This window comes from Egretta garzetta, unplaced genomic scaffold, assembly GCF_000687185.1.
Source record: "Egretta garzetta isolate BGI_Z169 unplaced genomic scaffold, ASM68718v1 scaffold397, whole genome shotgun sequence".
Taxonomy (NCBI): domain Eukaryota; kingdom Metazoa; phylum Chordata; class Aves; order Pelecaniformes; family Ardeidae; genus Egretta; species Egretta garzetta.
The window spans coordinates 10,402,776-10,423,663 of NW_009260493.1; positions in this window are offsets into that span (position 1 = coordinate 10,402,776).

Below are 20,888 nucleotides of genomic sequence, written 5' to 3' on the forward strand. Positions count from 1 at the left end.
ACTTGGATAAACATTAAGTTCTATTCTCATTCTTTGAACTGATTTACTTCTTGCTATTCTGCTGTAATGCTTTACAAACAAATACTGATAAGGATTCTAAAAGTTTTAACATAGTCTGGTAAAAGGTGAGACCACCAATTAGCAATTTCTATGCAGAGTTCTTAACATCGTCTTCAGAGAATTAAAGAATCACTGAGGCTGGAAGGGACCTCCTATCTAGTCCAACCCCCTGCTCAAGTATGTTCACTAGAGCAGGTTGCCCAGGGCTGTGCAGCTGAATTTTCAGTATCTCTAAGGATGCAGAATCCACAGCCTCTCTGGGCAACACATTCCACTGTTTGACCACCCTCACAGTAAAAAAAAAAAAAGTGTTTTCTTATGTTTAAATGGAATTTCCTGTATAGACATTTGTGCCCATTACCTCTTGTCCTGTCACTGGATACCACTGAGAAAAGTATATCTTCTGTACCACCTCCTGACACACACATATTTGTACACATTGATAAAATCTCCCTGAGACTTCTCAAGGTTAAGCAATCCCAGCCCTCTCAGCCTCTGCTTAGAGGATACACGCTCTAAGTCCTTAACCATCTTCCCAGCCATTTCCTGGACTTGCTCTAAAATGTCCACGTCTTTCTTGTACTGAGGAGCCCAGAACTGGACACAGCTCTCCAGGTGTGCTCTCATCGCTGCTGAGCAGATGGGGAAGGGTCACCTCCCTCAACCTGATGGTGACACTAACTGATGCAGCCCATTTGCCTTTATTGCCACACTTCTGGCTTATGTTCAACATGTCCACCAGGACACCCAGGTCCTTCTCTGCAAAGCTGCTTTCCAGTCATTTGGCCCCAGTCTGTACTGGTGCATGGGGCTGTGCCTTCCCTGTCCCAGGTGTGGGACTTTGCACTTCCCTTTGTTTAACTTCATGAGGTTCTTGTTAGTCCATTTCTCCAGCCTATTGAGGTCCCCCTGGATGGCAGCACAGCCCTCTGGCATTATCAGCCACTCTGTCCAATTTTGTATTGCCTGCAAACTTGCTGAGCGTGTACTCTGCTCTACCATCCAGGTCATTAACGAAGATGTTATACAATATTGTCCCCAGTATCAATCCCTGGGGTACATCACTAGTGACCTGCCTTCAGATGGACTTCGTGCCACTTGTCACAACCACCTGGGCTTATCCATTCAGTTTTCAATCTACCTGCTGTCCACTTTTCTAAGCCATATTTCACCAGCTTTTCTATGAGGATATTATTAGGGAGACAGCATAAAAAGCTTGAATAAAGCTAAGATAAATAACATGCACTTTTCTCCCCTCACCCACCAAGCCAGCCACCTCACCGTAGACAGCTATCAGCTTGGCTAAGCACAATTTCCCCTCCGTAAATCCATGCTGGTTGTAAAACCAACATTTTAGCTACATGTGCAATTTACATTTACCATTTTATGTGCATGTGTTACTTAAACCCAAGCTACATAACGCCCTATTAAAATAAGAACTAAGTTGCTGTCCTCAGATAATACTGTAATGCCTTACACCTTTGATAGGTTCAGTTTCAATGCACATAAAGCACAATTAGCAAGATCAAGGCCTTCACTGACTACAGTATTGAAGGCAGAATGCAAAACATTTTTCACAACTCAGTCTCCCAACTTTCCATAGAATAGAATAGGTTATCTCTACTTCATTTCCATACAGTCAGCATTCTGAGGCATGAATTAGCTGATTGCAAAAAAAAATGCTTAATATACTGCAAACTTAAATTGTATATTTGTGTAGTAATACAGATTGGCATTTCTTATGCATTGAGTCAAGAAACTTTTCAGTTACATATAAGACCATGTAAGTATATTTTGAACATTCTGTGTCAATTTTACTGTATCCTTTTGTTCTGGTACACTGATATAGTTGTTGTATGTTAAATACATTTGTTCACCATAGACTTTGCTACAAAAAGGCTACTAAATACATATATGTACTGCAATAGTGTATTTATATATTTATAATCATATATATGTAAGATATACGGATAACAGATACAATAGACAGTCCATCTGTATCTGTAGTCATAGTAGTACAAGTGTCTAAAATTCTTCCTGTTTCATAAAGAGAATAGAACATGTGCATGACTTCAGCATCTTTTTAATATATATCTTGTAAGAAATAATATTTAAATAACATTTTCTCCATGAGAAAAACAGCCCAATATTTTCCCTCCCTTACATATATTTTGTCCCCTAACTTGAACTGTGACTACATGGGAAGATCAAATGAGGTCTGAGCAGATGGCTGTCAGCAAACCAGTGACAACGTACCATGGTTTAGAATTAGAGACAAAATGTGCAACCTGGTGTACAGTTTCTGCTTGTAACGGCCAAAGACATCTGGCTTAGAATATAAGCCAGCCTGAACATCTCTACACATATTTACTTTATCATTCATGAAAATTAAATTATATCAGTATCTCTTAATACTTCTCTGGTAAAGCTGTGCCTATCTGTATTAGTGGAAACCCTCCTTTTCTTCTTTATAAAAGTGGACTCAGAGCTGTCACAGATGTCACATCTTCACATTCCATTAAAATCAGTCAGAACCGCATACAGATGAATCCCTGCATGTTGCTTTAAAAATGCATGGGATGACACATCCAGGAAAGGAATCCTTCAGGTCTTCCAATAGGATTTTAACGAGCTTCAGTGGTAATACTGTCACTAGTATGACATTTATTTGCATGATTAAAGGTTTTAGCAATAGACTCTCAGCTGAAGAACAAACGGTTTGTTTTTCAGAAATCTGAAGCAAATACACATCTCCTGGATATTCCTTTGGCTGGCCTCACTGTCCTGAAAGTTAGGAAAATGGCAAAAAAAAAAAGTTTTCAGGTCCCCCACGCTTTGTGCATAGCAACAGCTTTTTATGCAGCTTTTTCTTATTAACAGAAGCTGCTTTCAGTCATTCTAAGTGACAGGCTGCTCAGTTCATGGAGAACTTAACTTCTGTGCTTTTTAATTCTACTTGAACTGTCCACTGAAGCACACAGTTCCACATTATACAATGAGACTTTTAGCCATAGTATTGACAAGACATAGCTGGCTGGCATCCATACAAAAAATATATTTGAAAGGTAAGGTCTTTGTAGATTTACCAAGTCAATAACATTTACGGGCATACCTGTAAGTACCATGATAATTGGCTGTAATAATTAAAATTAATTCTAAAACTTTAGTGTTCTCTGAATCATTTACTGGCCTGGGAAAGAGGAAGGGAAGGAGGGGCACAAAAAAAATCAGTGCTAGGTGTCTTAGAAGAGTGACAGGTTTAACTGCCTGTAACTGTATAAATCCACACCCAACAGATCTGACTGACAAAGGTGCCTATTAATGCTTTCCAGTAACAGTGATACACTGGATTATCCATTCCATGGAGTCTAGTTACTAAGAGACACAGAACTGAAGAGAATGATTTCTTGACCAGTGAAAAATTGGAAAAAGGGAAGAATTTAGAATAGGTACTGAGACCTAAAATAGGCAGGAAATGGAATTTTGCAGAGAGGCAGCAATGAAATGCAGCACTCCTTTTATGCAGAATTGGGGGGATTTTGATACATGAGATGGGGCAGGTCGTGGGGCAGGAGAAGCTCCTTTTTAAGGATAATGAGAACAAGGGAATAAACACGGCCTTTGTCAAGAGAGAAAGGGTAAAACCAGGAAGTTCCTGCAAGGAAGAAAAGAGAGACCCTTTTGTAAGGGAAAAGGACGAAAGAACACTCAGCAGATATATCACATTTAGAGGTTTGGTGAACCCTAAATGCAGAGAAAAAGGTGATGAAGAGAACACCCGTCTTGGTGGCCCTTCCGCTTTTGAAACCCACAACACCTGATGCAGGTTTGGGAACACATAATAAGCTCTGGTCACTAAGAATACAAATACTGTAATCTTCTCCTTACACCCAGGAAAAAAACAAGTCTCTTTCTAAGAAGGACAACAAGCCATCACTCCAATGTCAAAAAACAAAATTGCAAGGTAGACCTAGTATAATTTCTACGGGGACAGTAGGATACACTGAAAATTGTCTTCGGGGTAATTTTTCTGTGGAAAAGGCTTCCAACTGTGCAATGGCCACTGTAGAATCAGAAATGAACAAACAACCTGAAGCCACGTCTCTCCACTTGAAAGTTTTAATTTTAAAATTTTGTTTGTATATTCTACTAAAGAAATATCCATCCTTGTCTAGTTATTTCTCTAACTAGCAACCTTATCTAGTTAATGGTGTCCCTGCTCACTGCAGGGGGGTTGGACTAGATGACCTCTAGGGGTCCCTTCCAACCCAAAACATTCTATGATTCTGTGATTCTACGATTCTATGATAGTTTCCTCAAAACTATCTTTATGAAAGTAAGGTGCAGAGTTGTAGCTACAAACTCATCTCAGCTTTTGTTATGAGCAAATACAGTGTATCCTCTCCTTAAATTCCCATGTCTAACTCTGAGTCCAAGAGAACTTTTTTGACATTGCTATCATAAATTCCCAGACTGAAATTCCTAAAAAGTTAGCGATTGGTGCCAAGTCTCTTCCTTCTTCTAGGATATCCTAATAATACAAATACTGTATTTGAACCTTCATGCAATCTGACACTGAACATAATTATTAATTAGACTTTACTTTCCTTGAGGTGTTACACAAAGGAGTTGAAGGAAGATTCTGAAAAGAATATATAAATTAATTCCCTCTGAAAGATTCATGCTTGAAAATCTTTTTAATATGGAATCTTTTTCACAATGACCTGAGTATTAGAAGGTGTTGTTAAAAGGGATAATTAATACTGTAAGTATATACTTAATTTAATCTACACTTAAATATGAGTTTCCCATGTTTGTATTAAACAGGGAACCTGTTAGAAGTTGGGTATAGAGTACTCATTTTAATATAGTCTATGTCTTAACTTTGTAAACTTCAAACACTGATCCTTAAATCTGCCTAGTGTCTTTTCCATGTAAAGATGATTACATTAGGGCTGCAGACAATTCCACTCAGCATTACCTACCATAGAATATAACTGTTTTTCTACTCTCTATATATCAGCAGTTAATTTGGCATCTTTGCTGTGCATTCAGCTGTTCCTAGACTAGGACCAATGCAAAGCCACTTGAAATTTACTACAGTTCTCAGGCAGCTATCAGCACACCGGCAGGAACCATGGGGACTTTGTATCACAGCAGGGAGCAGCACTGTATTTTCTACCCTATAAATCTTACAGCCCTGCCTAGAAGTGTCCTTATTTATGAGTTTTTATCCATTCGTTGAAAAAAATTAAAGCTCATATGCCAGACAATTATTAAATTCATAAGACAGTAGAGATCAGTTTAATATCCTGTACCAGGAAATTTTCTTTCATTAGAAACAGAGAAGCTATCCAGTTATTGGAAAGATAACAGAAATACACATTTCAATTAATTCTTCATATTATAAAAGAACCCCTTGGGTCATCATCAGCCAACTACTCAACTCAAATTGGAACTACTCACAAATATTCCTCACAAATTTCTGCTCACCTGCATGCCCACCTGTCATATATTCAATATTTGAGTGACATAGTGCATGTGGGTTGGTAGACAGGTTTTCTGTGGTAGTAGTTTCTCTCTGTAAAATTATACTGCTGGGCTTTACCCTTTCTTAAATAATGGTTCAATTGCACTGTCAATGCAGCTGAGATCAAAGACAGGTACCCCTGCTGTCATGTAGCAGAATTTCATTTTCTGTTGATTTTTGTGGGGTGCTCATACTTGATCCATCTTGCTCCAAGGCTTGACTAAAACATGTAATATATTAATATTTCATCATCTTAGAGTTTTACATTCTCTTAGTCTATCTGTCTTTTAACCCTTCTTCCCTATTTTAATTGGATTGTACTGACTATTTTTATCACACAGTTGATCTCAAGCAAGCGGGAGAGAGCAAGCAATTTTCTACTGTGCCACATGGGATTATAATCTCTATTTACAGACTAGACTTGAGTTTTTATGCTCTCCTCTGAAAGAAACCTAACAGAGTAATCTGCAGGATAAATAGTGCAGCTCCTGCAGAGTGACAAAACTCCCAAGACAGTCCTACAAGAACCTGAATCTCTCATTTCAGAGAGACTTGGTATTAAAAAGCCAATGCTAAAAGCATGGCTCCATCTCCTCAGGCACCCTTGTAAGCTTTTATTTAGAACACTTAAATGTTTATCATTAATCTTGTTCTCATTCCCCTCCTGTTTCCCCTAGCCAGTTTTGCATTCAAGCACCAAAGACAGCCATTTCCTGTGATGTCATACAAACAGAAGTTCACTTGTCCAAGCACAAGGTCATCACATGCCATTATGCCAGTATATTGATCCTGCTTTAATTGCAAGAGAAGTAATGTATGTTGTCATTGTTCCATGAAATACTATTTGTCCTCACTTTCAAAAGACTGTAACTTTCATGCTGCCCTGGATCATACACTCTGTACACCCACCACCCACACCCACCCCCCCCAAAAAAAAAGATTTTGTGAATGCTTCCACCTTTGTATGGCAAGGTAGGACTGAGGAGATAACTGCTCCTGCTGGATTCTCTCCCTCCCGAATGGAGGCAGTATTATTTTGTCTCTGGCATTGTCAACTTTAAGGAGAGATCTGCATACTGCAGGCAGCAAGCAGGTATGTTCAAGACAGACTGGTTCATGCAAAAACTGTTGTCATGGAGGTTACAGGTACACGATGTTCAGGTCTCTGACTTTGATATCTCCTAATCTCCTGAGCTCACTACCCCCGAGTCAAACCTGTAGGTGACAAAATCTGCAATCAAAGACAACAGAAAGGCACATCTTTAAAACCAAAACCAAACCAAACCAAAACAACAACAAATACGCAAACAGGCATTTGCTGTTTAGGGCAGTTATTCTCAGAGAAAAGATTCCTTGCTCATGAGACAAAGGCACAGTAAGTTTGCTCTTATTAATTCTATCTACATTCTCCTTCAAGTACACAAGGAAGGGCACTGAAGTTCGCATGTTATATGTACATATTCATGGTATTGACTGTGTACACTACATACCCTCACAATATATCTTAAAGGTTTTGATTTTAGATGATTGTTAAATTGATGAGACTATAGATAAAGTAACAGCTAAAACAGTGCTACTGAAGAAGTCGGCAACCATACAACAAGCCCCTAGCAGTATGTTTTGAAAATCTTAACACAAGGATTATAATCCATCCCCGACTGCACCTGCATCCTATTCTGTGCACGTGAGGCTCAGGTCCTGGCCACAGAAGCCCTCTTCCCTGCTGCTCATGATAAAACCACTCTGCAGTAGGATGGGAAGTGAAACTGGAACAGTTTGTTTTAAGGACAATCTCCTCTGCCATCTAGGTCTCAAGAAACATTCCCCTAAGTTTCTGTTCAGTTCTTACCAGACTATATACCAATATGGGAATTCTTTTCAACATTGCAATTTCACTCTCTCTTTTCTTTTTTAATGCTATGAACTACTAAGCTCTCAGTCGTCTTCTAAAAACTGACATATCCAAATGGCCAGAAGGCCTTCCCATGGACAAGAGATTGAAATAACACAGGCATAAAAGTGTAAAATAAAATATCTACTTACCAAAGCCTTTACATATAGGGAGAGAAAGGAGTTTTTTGTAAGTGGAACAATTTATGAAAATGGGAATATGCAATTATGAAGACATATAAAGTATATATATGAACCAAAAATCTGTAAGATAAACCTTTGAATTGCCAACATGTACAGGAAGAGGCTTTGAGGGTTGGCAATCCAATGGGTGTTCATGCAAGTTAAAATGATCCATTGATTTTAATCAGAGGAATTCAAATCTACATTATGTAGATAACACGAGGTGCTAGCAACATAACTGCAAAAACTTTATACACATTTTTCTTACACAATTTCCATGTTACTATTTTTTTCATTTCCATTTTTGCTATAGGCCTGCTTTTAAGAGCACAACATTTTTTTTCAATTAGAGCATCATACTTGTAAACAAAAACAAAACAAAACCCATGAATTTCTTTCATGTGGTGTTCCATAAAGAACGGGATTTGCCTCCCTCAGTTTCTGTCTCTTTTGTGGGGGTTAAGTTAAAAGAAATGGAAATAGCTTTAAAAAATTCCTCTGCCACAAAGTATACACATGTGAATCAATCATATTAATGTCTGGAAGGCAAAATATCAAAGTTCTGCTTCCAACTCTATCACTGGTTTATTGCAAGACCTACATTAAATCTCTTTTGCCACACCTGAAAATGGAGACAATACCTGCCCTCCTTTATCAAAAATATGGAAATTATGTTGGAAGAAAAAGTCTAGAGGGGAAAAAATATATATTTACATATGTACTTTTTTCCTGATGTGGCAATATCTAAAGGTATCTCTTAGTACTTCTAATAAATAGACAAAAATGTGCCTTTCTTTTTTTGGCAGAGGAGACACAGGGAGGTGAAAGAGCACCTTGTATTCTGGAAACACACTACATATCTGGTTAGGGGAGAGCAAGCACACATATACATACACACATAAGTAAATGAGAGCAGACTACCCCAAGGTACTTCTCTTGAAGCATTCTTTTAAACCTAATGATTGAAATCTGACAAGGTCCTTGATTTTCCTTTTAAGCATAGGAAATCCACTCTCTGTGTCCCCAGCATTATCACTGGAAAAAGATAATACTGATTCCAGTTCCATTTGTAAAAGAACTTTGAGATCTACAGATTGATTTATCAGGTATTTTACAATTCCCTTGAATTCCCTTTGTGGGGAAATTCCCACACCAGCAGTTAATGTTTAATAGATATCATGGTGCTGAGTGCAGAGAAAATGACTAGAAAATTTCAGTAAAAACTGTGCTAAATTAAGACAGCAAGAAAACCAATAGGAGGCTCTTACGTAGTTCTGCAATCTTTCACACTTCTTTTCTGTTAAGTACCAGGGACATAATGTCTCTTTTCACCACCCAGCACAGAAACAAGTTAAATCTACACACATAGTTCCACAATGTATTTTGACATAACTTATGCTCTGTGTGTGCTGGGGAAAGCATCAGCTACTTAGAACAGTCAATCAAATAAACTTAGTAAGTCCAAGTATCAGATAACAGAAGCAAAGCACCGATAGACCAACAGAACACAATGCTGATGACTCCAAGGTTACTTACCACTGTCAAGTAGCAATACTGTGTATCAGATTTTTGTTTAATTCTACATTCTAACCTACATCCATCAAGAATGTGTAGGTACTAGTGTCCATTTCTAAACATCTCTTACATGACAGAGAAACAATGATCTCTGTAAGGAGCTACCTTAAAATATGTAAACACCTTTGTGTAAGTCACTTTAATCATGAGTACTACATGGAATTCAAGTTGTGTATATATGGACAGACAGTTGCTTCAGGAACCTGAAGAACATGCAATTGAAACAGAATTCAGCTAAAACAGAAATGTGGAGGAAAATAATGCATTTTGACAATTTTTCATTTGGATATAGTCTCATGAAGGGTATGTTTCTGTTGGACGAATGGGTCAAAATTTAGGTGCTATGGGTCAGAATTTAGGTGCTATGTCTTAACTGAGCCTTGTTTAAAACTGGCAAAATTCCAAGGCACAGTCTGAATTCTTTGCATCTTGGTGTGAAAAATCTTCTGGTGCCAGCTACCAGAAGTCAGATAAGTCAGACAATGTCAGAAACACATATATTTGTTTTTTCATTTTATCAGAACGGCCTAGTTTAACTACTATCCTCATTCTTGCTATGGTTTACTTCTGCAAGAAGTTTTCTCTGCTTCTGCAATACACACACCAAGGGCATAATTAGTCAACCTTCTTGTAATGGCCTTGGCTAAAGTCATCACTGCTCTGCTGACTTCCCAGTCTTTATTTATACTCCTATTATATGGCTATGTGTATTTTGCTGATATAAGCATTTGTGCAGCTGAAGTAAAAAAGTCCTGGGCTGTTATCTGACTAAAGTAATTTTTTCCTCTTAATGAGGTAATTTTTGTTTCAGCAAAGTGGTAAATCCCACCACCTTCTACTTAAAGACATTCTCTGATGCTGCTTTATTTCATGTATATGGACATGCAAAGAACGGAAATAAAATCCAAAACACTGCCAAAGCATGGATGAAATATTAGAGTGCTATTAGATAATGAGTTACAGAAAGGCACTGAAAACCAGCTGTGATGTAAATGGTTTCAGAACCTTCACAGAAGCCCCTCAAAATGAAAGTCAGACAAGCTCAGTGAGAATTTCAAAAGCTTTGTCAATAATTAATTAGAATACTATGTTGTGTCCATTCATGGAAAACAACATTGTATTTGTACTATAAATTAGTTATATAAAAATATAGTTAATACTTACATAGTTAATATAGTTATGGCTATATAAATTGTAGCTAATATAGATACAGTTATATTAAAATAGTTATTTATATAGTATTAATTTGAAAATGGGGTTGTTAATAACAGTACAGACCAGCACAAGTAGTAAACACTCCAGATCCAAACCCAGCCTAAGATGACATTGTATTAGCATCTGTGGTATTTATTTGAATGAAATGTGAACTCCTTACAATTTGAATAATGTGAAAGACAGACATTTGCATTAAAGCTGGAAGAGCTGGATCCTTGCTTGAATAATAAAAAAGAAAGAATTCTTTAGCAGAAAATGTCAGGAAAACAAGAGTCTGGGGTAAACAAGCAATCGTGAATGCTCTAAGTCACAAGAACATAGGAAGGGGCAATGGCCACAGATTTCAACTTGAGATGTTCAAACCAGAGACCAAGAAAAACTGCTCTTGATGAGTAGTACAGCATTAGAACACATTTCTAGAGAGGCTGTGAAATCCCTGTCCTAGACTGTTTTTAAGATTTGGCTAGAAAAAGTCACACCTAAAACTAATATTCTAATAATATTCTATTCTAATTAACTAAGTATGTGTAGGTCATATGGCTTTGAATCTCAGAAGGTTAAGATTCCAGTGGTCCCTTCCCACCAATATTTCTACGATTAACAACTGGGAGAGAAAACAGAAAAATAAAAGATAAAAAGAGGAAGTATTCAAAAAAGCTTAGATTTAAAAAACAAAAAAAAAAAAAACCAAACAAATAAAACCAATAAAAACCCCCTTCCAGATTCACCGGCAATTTCTTAGCTTATGGCATAGTTTTAATGACTTTTTTTTTATAAATATGACATAAAACAAACATTAGATTGCATGAGGAACTGTCAATTCATAACTCTTTTATCCAGATCATACATTTGGAATAACAGTCCTCCTCCTTTTTTGGTTTGGGGTTTTTTTTTTGAGAAATCACCAGATTTCCTAGGCAGATGTTCTTCTGTTGTCATCAGAAAGGATACAGAATAAGAGGGCAAACTCTTCTGTTTCTTCTCAGAATCGTTCAAGATTCAGCCTGAGTAATTACTTACTGACTGAAGTTGACATGATTTTTCAAAATATCTTGTTTCAAATATTGTATTTTCTTGCTTGGCAAGACTTTATTTTAGGATTACTGTTTTATTCCATGGTTTCCAATATTCTTCCTTGTTGTGCAGCTATATCCATCAAAAACAAAAGTTCAGCTTTATGTCAAGATCAGTTATGTTTTATTTAACTGAGGAAAAGCAAAGTGGCAGCCTTCTTTCTTAGTGATCTTTTATTTTGCATGCTTCATGTTTCTACTCAAGTTAGCACATAGTTTCCCAGCTGCCTTAAATCAATCTTGAGCATGTCCTGCCACTGAAAATACCAGATTCCCCTTCTGCCCGCATCCACACATTTTTACCATATTTTTGTCAACCGTGGAAATTGTTTGGCTGCACAGTAAGTTGGAATTACACATGCACCTGAGTAAAAATCGAGTATCTGATAAGGACAGTGACCTAACTCCCGATATGACATAATTTGTAACAACCACAAAAAAGTGATGGAGACAAATTCTTGTGGGAAGGCCAGAGGAAGGGGTAGGATCTCCCCTTTTTGTAACTGTACAGTGTTTACAGGCCAAGTCAGGCCAACTGTGGAGCCACACGTATTTTCCCCCTCTATTTGTTTATTTATATTGTTGTGAATGCATATAGTCACAGACCCACTGTTGGTCGCTCACCAAATTTCTGTCAAAAAATGCAACCACCAGATCTCTAGATGGTTTACACACAAAACTTGAAAAACTACTGGATTCAGTTTGGCTATCCTCAGGCACAGCTCCACCACGACAACAGTTCAAGTGCCTGTCCGCAGATTCAGCACTGGCACACTCCCATCTATGTTTAAGCACACTCTTTTCAGAAACTCATCCATGCCCTCAGGGGTGGGTGGCTGACACTACCACCTAGGCGGTGTAGGCTTGCACTCTTCCCTCTTCCTTGTTGTGACTATAGCCCTTGGAATTTAATCTGTGAATTATTTTTTAAAAAAACTGAGAAAAAGAAGACCACCCTTAAAATTAAGATGTAATTTCAGTTTGAGTTGCTGGTTCCAAATAGAGTGAGTGTACTCTCTACAGACTGCCTGTAACACCTCTACCCAAATACCTCCACCTACAGCTTCCCCAGTGATCTGGTACCCTTGATAATACCCAACCACATAAATAAGAATTCAATTAGAACAGGAGCTCTGAAAGCTGAAGAACATTATCTTGATTCCTAGTCAGACTTTTTGCTTGCTCAAAGGCGGTAAAAATGCTTTATGAGACTGAATGGTTTACTGGACATAGCACAAAAGAACTTTCGCTCATTTACATATAGAATAGCAACCAGATAAAGACTAATCGTATAAAAGCTGGTTAAGTCATGGGAGTAAAAATATAGAATTGCTTTGGAAACATACAAAAGGGGCGTGGGAATGGAAGGCAACTGAAATATAAAAAATTCAAAGATTATTTTCCACATCTGAGGTCTTTTCAAACACTCCCACAGGCAAGTGGCAAGGGTGAAGACCTTTAAATAAGTAACAGAGATTTAGTGAGTAGCTTGTCATCAAAATGATGAATGGAGTTAGTTAAAGTTATTCTTAAGAAAGAGACTTTTTATGCCTTAGGATTTGTAGACTTGCCTAATAAGAGAACAATTAAGTGGCAGAACAATAGCTATTCAAGAAGGACGTAAAATGAGCAAGAACAGATGTGGTCTCACAGAAAACTAAATAGGCACTTCTGAACCTGTACTAGTATAAAATATCACCTTCCTACCAAACAAAGTTAATAAAAGAGAAAACCTGGTACAGTTTTCTCTCGAGTCATGAGATGTGGGGCTTTTTCTACACTTTATGAACATATGACTGTAAGCTTCTCCAAAAAGCACAAGAGGAGATAGGTCTTCAAAGTTTTCCTCCAGCCAAAGGGGTTTGGTTTTGTTTCTTTAAACAAAGTAGCATAACAAGGTCTTACTCAACAATATTTCTTTTTCAGTTCCTGCAAACATACAAAGACTCCAACAGAACCATGGAAGTTTTGACTTCATTTGTGACCTTCTAGTAATAACACTCATATTCAAGATAGAAAAGATCGATATCGTTCTTAGTTACTCTCCAAGCTTCTGAAAAATCTCTGACATTTCATCAAAAATAGTAACTTTGATACAGAAATTACTTTATTAAATAAAATCCTTACATATTTGAGGCATACATATGGTAAGGAATTACATAAAGCAATACCTTTTCGCTTCATCTGGGCTAAGAACTTAAAAGTCAAAAAAATATATCTTCTGTTTACTGGCCTTGGTGAATTCTGATTTTTTCTCACCCCCATGTGATACAGCCTAGAAGAAGAATTTTACAGATTTTGGTATATGTTTGAAGACTGCATGTACTACCTAGATAGCTTAGTCCATTGGTGTATGCTGTTTCTAATTTAACATTTAAAGTTATCCAGCTATAAAAAGACTTATAACTTTTAGACAAACTTCCTCAGTAGCTAGTTTAAATCTTATTTACTGTTGATGCTACCCTGTTCATGACTAATAAACCTGTAATAATCCTGAACAGCTGTCAGCCAACAGGTGCTGCTGAATAACACTGAAACACAGTGCCATAAACTGGAATCAATTTTGTCTTCTTCACCATTACAAGCAGGCAAGCAGAACAACTGCAGCATTTTTAATATTACTTTTAATATCCTGCAGAAACTTAGGTGGGAGACAAAACCTTATTGTATAATCAAGAAAGCACATCCTACCATAATTACAGTTGTTACAGCTACACATTTTATGAGGTCTGTAGGTAAGCTACAGCAAAGGTCTTCCTCTGAAGGCTGAATGCAACTGATAGGCAGTGAGATGAACACAGAACATATAAAATATTCTTGAAAATGGTGTCGAGTTTCATTAAGTTCTGAAGCATGTTCCCTTGCAATCCAAAGCCAGCTACGAAGTTTTAACTTACCATCAAAATTATTTTTTCCTAAGTTAACTCTTTGTTCTTCAAGGCAACTGCATTGACAGACACTGAGAAATGAGAGTCCATGTAAGTAATGATTCTGCGTCTAACAAAACCATTGTTTACAATACTAAATATCTAATAATGCAAGACTGATGTAGTTAAACTTATCTTCTCTGAACTTCACTTTATAATTGTTCTAATTATTCTAATTCAGTAAGAAGACAGAAAAAAAAAGATTTCTTAAAGTTACATATTCTCCTGAAACCAAACTCAGAAGTATACAACTCTTCATTTATTTAACTGGTGCTTTGATCTTGCAAATAAAACACATTAAATTAGCAATTGTTATAATCCTGACAATAAAATATTACGATTAATAGAAAACCTTTTCTAAAGTCCTAAACATTTTAATGGAATGACCAGAATTTGTAATGCTAATTTGCAATGCATTATGTGGTCAGAGTCATTAAGGGGTGTTACACAGCCATGTTGTATCTTCACTTTTCCCAGCTAAGCATTCTCTCAAAGGCCTTCAACATACTCAGCGATTAGACTTCATTGTTCAATTTGTCAGGTTTGCACTCCATGGGGACCCAGAAACCAGTCAAGACAGCACTATCAATATGTAAATCTAAACAAACTACTAACCCACACAAATTTTCAGTTTCTTTTTCATGAAAGCTCTAGCATTATTTGATGAAAGGCATAGTCCAAGGAGACTAGAAACCAACCTCTCCAAATGATACAATCTACCTGCTCTTGCTGTCCATTTCCTTGGTGGATGCAGCACCAGACCTGGCCACTCAACTGCAAGAACTTCATCTTTTGCCATATCCAAACCATCTCATCTTTTGCCATATCCAAACCATTTTCACCTCTGAGGGAGCTCCACTTGTTAATCCATTTTTTTCCTAAGACAAAGTCAACAGTGTATTATAACTTTCTCTGTTCAAATAACTATTAAGAATTTTTTTTTATTTTTCTGCTCATTTTCTCACATGCAGAGGATTCTTTTTAGAATCTTGAACCAAGAACCACATAATCAAATGTATGTTTACCCTAGAATTGTTTCAGTATTCCAACAGCCCCAAATGCTACTTGTCAATTAGTGTAATTTTGTATAGACCCTACAGAATATGCAAGCTATGGATACTTTCCAACACACAAAACAGTTGTGCAACTGAAAAAGTAACACAGAAGTGACATCCCCAAATATCCAAAAAGCAAAGTATATAAATATTTTTATATTTCTCAGCTCTAGTATAATTATCATAGATGGATATCCATTTTTCAAGTGATCTGTGTCCAAGTCAATCTAATTAAAATATCCTGTCTCCAGATGGAGAGTGATCTAAGAGGACACCGTTTTCAAATTTTCATCCTTCATTTTGTGCATAAATCAACTTTTCAAAATTAAATTTGCAAGGAAGAAGATAAAGAGGTAGCTTTATCTGTACAAACATTAGGTATTTTTTGGTTAAGCTCTGTGAATAGGCAGAATTAAATTGTGGTCCTCAAGAGACACCTCCTAAGTAGCTAATACAAGCAGGTTGAATCATGGAGATACCTAATTCTTGCCACAGTTAGATGAGAAAAATACAACCAAAATACATGTAGGAGAATCCCTCCTTTCTGGGATTTAACAGTAATTGCATTGACCAACCTCATGGTATTACAATACAAGTGTAAGGCTAATGCTAATAAAATCATGGTTGGTGAAACTGCAACATACTCAAGCAGTCTATATCCAATGTTGCTTGAATATTTATTTTAAATATTAAATTACTTCCAGAAGCCCAAGAATTTCCAGAAGACTAGCTAAGTGTGATTCACTCTGAAAAAATTCTGAGACTAGGTGGGCAGGGTACCTGAAGTTGCAAGGTAAAGTAGCTCTTCTACATACAAACTGGCATTATATCATACTGGAATGGAATTTCTTTCGTGCCTGTGAAATTAAATATATGATATGCTTCTTAATGAAAAACTGCATGCAGGAAACAAATTTGTCATTTGGGATGAAAGGTGTACTATGGTCAAATCCATCAACTACAAAATAATAAACCAACAGGATACAGAACTAATGGAAGATTTACTGTAGGGATTATTTAGTTTGATGGCTGGGAAGATGATGTATGGAAACAAACAGGATGACAATAAAGCAGCACAAAATAAGTAATTTTTGAGCAAGTATTTGAGAACTGTTGTGAAACAGCTAATTACTAAGAATTTATTGAGTTAAAAAAAAAGAAACTGCTTAAGAAAAATTTGCTCAAGATTTGGAGATGCAGAGATTTTGTTGAAGGTAAATCAATCACAGAATCAAGCAAATCTTTAAGGTTGGAAGGGACCTCCCAAGATTGTCTAGGCCATCCCCCCTGTGCAGACCAGGGTCAACTATAACATGTTTCTTAGGGCTGTGTCCAGTCATGAATACACAAGCTCTATAGGGCAACATGTTCCAGTTCTTGATCACCCTCGCAGTAAAAATGGGGTTTCTTATGTTTAAATGGAATTTTCTATATTGCTGTTTGTGTACATGGCTTCTTGTCCTTTTAATAGGCATCTCTGACAAGAGTCTGACTTTGTCTTCTTCTTTACTCCCTCCTAGAAGGTATTTTATATGCATTGACAAAATGTTCCCTGAACCTTCTCTTCTCAAGGCTAAACAGTCTCAGCTCTCTCTGCCTCTCCCTATATGTCAGGTGCCTCAAGCCATTAGTTACCTTCTCTGGATTTACTCCTGTATGTCCATGTCTCTCTTGTACTGGGGAACCCAGAACTGGACACAGTACTCCAGGCATGCTCTCACCACTGCTGAGTAGAAAAGGATCACTTCTTCTGACCTGCTGGCCATGCTCTTACTAACACAGCTCAGGATGCTGTTTCACTGTCTTTGTCACAGGGGCACATTTGCAACTTGCTGTCTGCTAGGACTCCCTCTGTTGAACTTCATAAGGTCCTTGTCAGCCCATTTCTTCAGCCTGTCCCTCTGAATGGCTGCACAACCATCTGTTGTATCATCCACTCTGTCCAATTTTACATTGCCTGCAAACTTACTGAGGGTGCACTCTGCTCCATCATCCAGGTCATTATTGAAGAGGTGAAACAGTATTGGCCCCAGTACTGACCCTTCACTAGTGACTTGCCTACAGTTGTCCATTGAACCCAGCAGTTCAACTGGTTTTCAGCTCACCTCACCGTCCACTTAAATAGTCTGTATTTCATCAGTTTGTAAAAGAGGAATGTTACGGGAGACACTGGCAAAAGTCTTGCTGAAGTCAAGATAAACAATATGAACCGCTCATCCACTGAGCCAATCATCTGATTGTAGTTAAGCATGATTTCTCCTTCACAAATCCATGCTTACCACTCCCAATCACATTCTTGTCCTTTTTATGTTTGGAAATGGCTGCCAGAATTGGAAACAGTTTATCCACCACCTTCCCAAGGATCAAGGTGAGACTCAGCAGCCCGTAATTTCCTAGATCCTCCTTCTCATGCCTCCTGAAGATAGGAATGGCAACCAGATCTGTGGAATTTGTAATTTTTCAGGAGAGGGGAGGTGTAGCACCTGATTAAAGTATATGGTATAGACTAGGCATGCAATCTAAAGACAGCTCTAGCACAATACTATAGTAATGGTTAGATTATACGAAACATTTAATTAATAAATTGACAGCACGTGGGATCACTTCTGTAGAAGCTTTGAAGAAAATCGACCAGTTTGTCTTCTATCTTCAAAAACATTTCTCATAAATAACCAAAATTACATTGATAATGTAAGTGGACAGGTGCCTAGGCATCTCCATTTCTTTCTGATCACAGCAGCAGCAGACCATAACTACTCCTCCATAGCAGATGATTTGCCAGTAAGACAAATACAAAACATTTCAGGTGACACAGATGCTCCTTGCATAGTGCAAGAAATAAGAAAACTAAGTAGGCAATCATATTCAACTTTCAGTCCTCAACCATCTTGTATATTCTTGCTTGACACTTACACCCTTTTCTTTTCTTTTATAAAATAGTTCAGATTCCTGACAAAAGTTTCTAGATGTTTTAAGTAGCTTCAGAATTTTCCATGAGACCTGACAATGTTGTCACTGTCTGCTGAGGTGAATAAAACCCACATACTGTAATACCTTACACTTAAATTCCATCATCCTATCCTCTAGATGACAAAGAAAAAAATATCAACTAATTATCACAGCCAATTTCACTGCCAATCTTACCTGCTCATGTTAAAGGAAAAGAAAGAACTGGTATGGATACTGCTGAAGTAATAGCTTTGTAGATGACTGATATTCAAAGACAAAACTACACAGATTTGTACACGTAAACTGATTGTGTTACACAAAACTCTAACTTTTTCTATTTGTCTAGTTATGTGTTAGATACTCAAAGCACATCACAGATGCTAGAAGTCTTCTTAGTACTTATTTCAGAGGAAAAGCAAAAATCCCATGTCATGTCCTTTACTTCGTGCTTTCACTGCAGCAGATGGGAAGTAAACAACAGATATTAATGGTGAGCATAACTATTTTCTCAGATTCCACAATTATTTCCACAGCTAGCTGTACTAAGGCATCTGTGGTTTTGTGCCTGTCAAATTCTCAGGAAAGAGCCTGGAGAGCATACTGCTCTTTCCGAACGCCAGTTTCTCTCACTGCAGATACACACATGCCCTAGAAAGACTATAGTCTATCCTCTGACTTGAGTCATCCATTTTTGATAGCTGTCAGAGTTGCCAGTATCAACATACTATATGCTATTTATGAACGCTACAATGCAAATGTCATTAAAAAAAAATCTTAATTTGTAATGCTGAGGTAAGACCCCATTTTCAGGAAAAAAAAATAAGAAAAAAAAAGGTTTCACATATACCTTTCAGAACTCTGTCTTGTTAGTGATAAGCTGTTAATTTCATAACTCTTCATATGTAAAACAACAGAAGAAGAAACAAAAGCTTTTTAACCAAGGAGAAATTACTTAGACGTATTTTAGCTCTCCTTTTATCAACCTAGTTTTATCTGCAGTCTATGAAATTTTCTAGTATACATTTTAGCATAAGTATTTGGACGACATCATTTTTGCACGCTGTAGTATGCCCCACAACTTTGGCCACACTATAAAAAGTAAATTTCTATAAGTAATTAATCTTTGACCTTAGTTCTTTTAAATCAGTGGCAACATTCCACAAGTTTGGGGGCATGTTTTCATTATTAAGGGGTAATATTTCAGAACAGCAATTAAGTGAATGAAGAAAGTTACTAAATGAATGAGATGAACTACACTTCACTGGCAGCATTGCTCTTTTATAAAATGCGAAAACAGAACAAGAAAATGTGTCAGACATATTTTGCAGTACTAGAACACAGAAGTATTTCACTTTATCGTAACTCCTCAATTTACATATTCAAACTACAAACAGCTCTTAGACAAAATACATTTTTCCCAGTACAGTAACTTTTTTTCTGAAGACTAAAAAATTTTGTGAAATATTGAAAATTCAAGATTTTACACCCTGTTGTGAACTCTACAGTCTTACGCCATGCAATACTTCTCAAAAAGAGAAATTCAAGAAGAATATTGGTTTCTCTCAGATTGCTTGGCTTTTGTCCACTTAAATTTAGTTTCACCAGTACATCTTATAGCAGAAAAAGCAGTAACATTTTATTTGGGGGATGCAAAATGGTTTCATAATCATCAATAAAATGAATCAGTACCCTGATGGTGATACATGTTTCTATAAGTAAACCACAGTTCATTCAGTTGTGGCATAAGGGAAATAAAAATACAGAGTCTTGAGGCAGGTGAATGATAAGAAAAGTTTATACAGTGAGGAAAGAAAAGCTCCCTCCTTCCCGCCCCCCCCCCCCAAGAGTTTTTTCTACTATAGTATCTAATGGACTCAGTTCCACTTATAGGATTGTGCATAGCCCATGTGAAATCTCATTTCCACACTTTGAAAGCCTTAGCAACAACCAAGGTGATGACCACCAGCAAGGCGCATCCCTTCTCCTGGGCTCTGGTTCCTACCTTCTTTGACAGGAGTAAAGAATTCTCACACTCCACAGAATACCTTATAAGTCTTAGCAAAAGAAGTAGTCTGATAAGGAAGATACTACTCAGCTCTAAAGATAAGTTGGTACCTGTATAAAAAGGTATACAAATATATTTATTGGCAAAAGTAGCCTGCACCATTGAAAAGACAGTTACCACAAGAAGTTATCAGTGCTTGAGCAGCTTTTCACACAATATCTACAAAACAGGCAGGTAATTGTACAAATGCTTCAACTGATTTATACTTTAAAAAATCTTTCATACATATTTATACTTCACACACATTTTTTTTTTTAAAAAAAGGGAAACAGTCAATACCAGGGCACAGATACCCTAACCTAATCATCTTGATATTATTTTATAGTGTTAAGTATTTCACATAGTGCCTCCTAAATAACAAACACA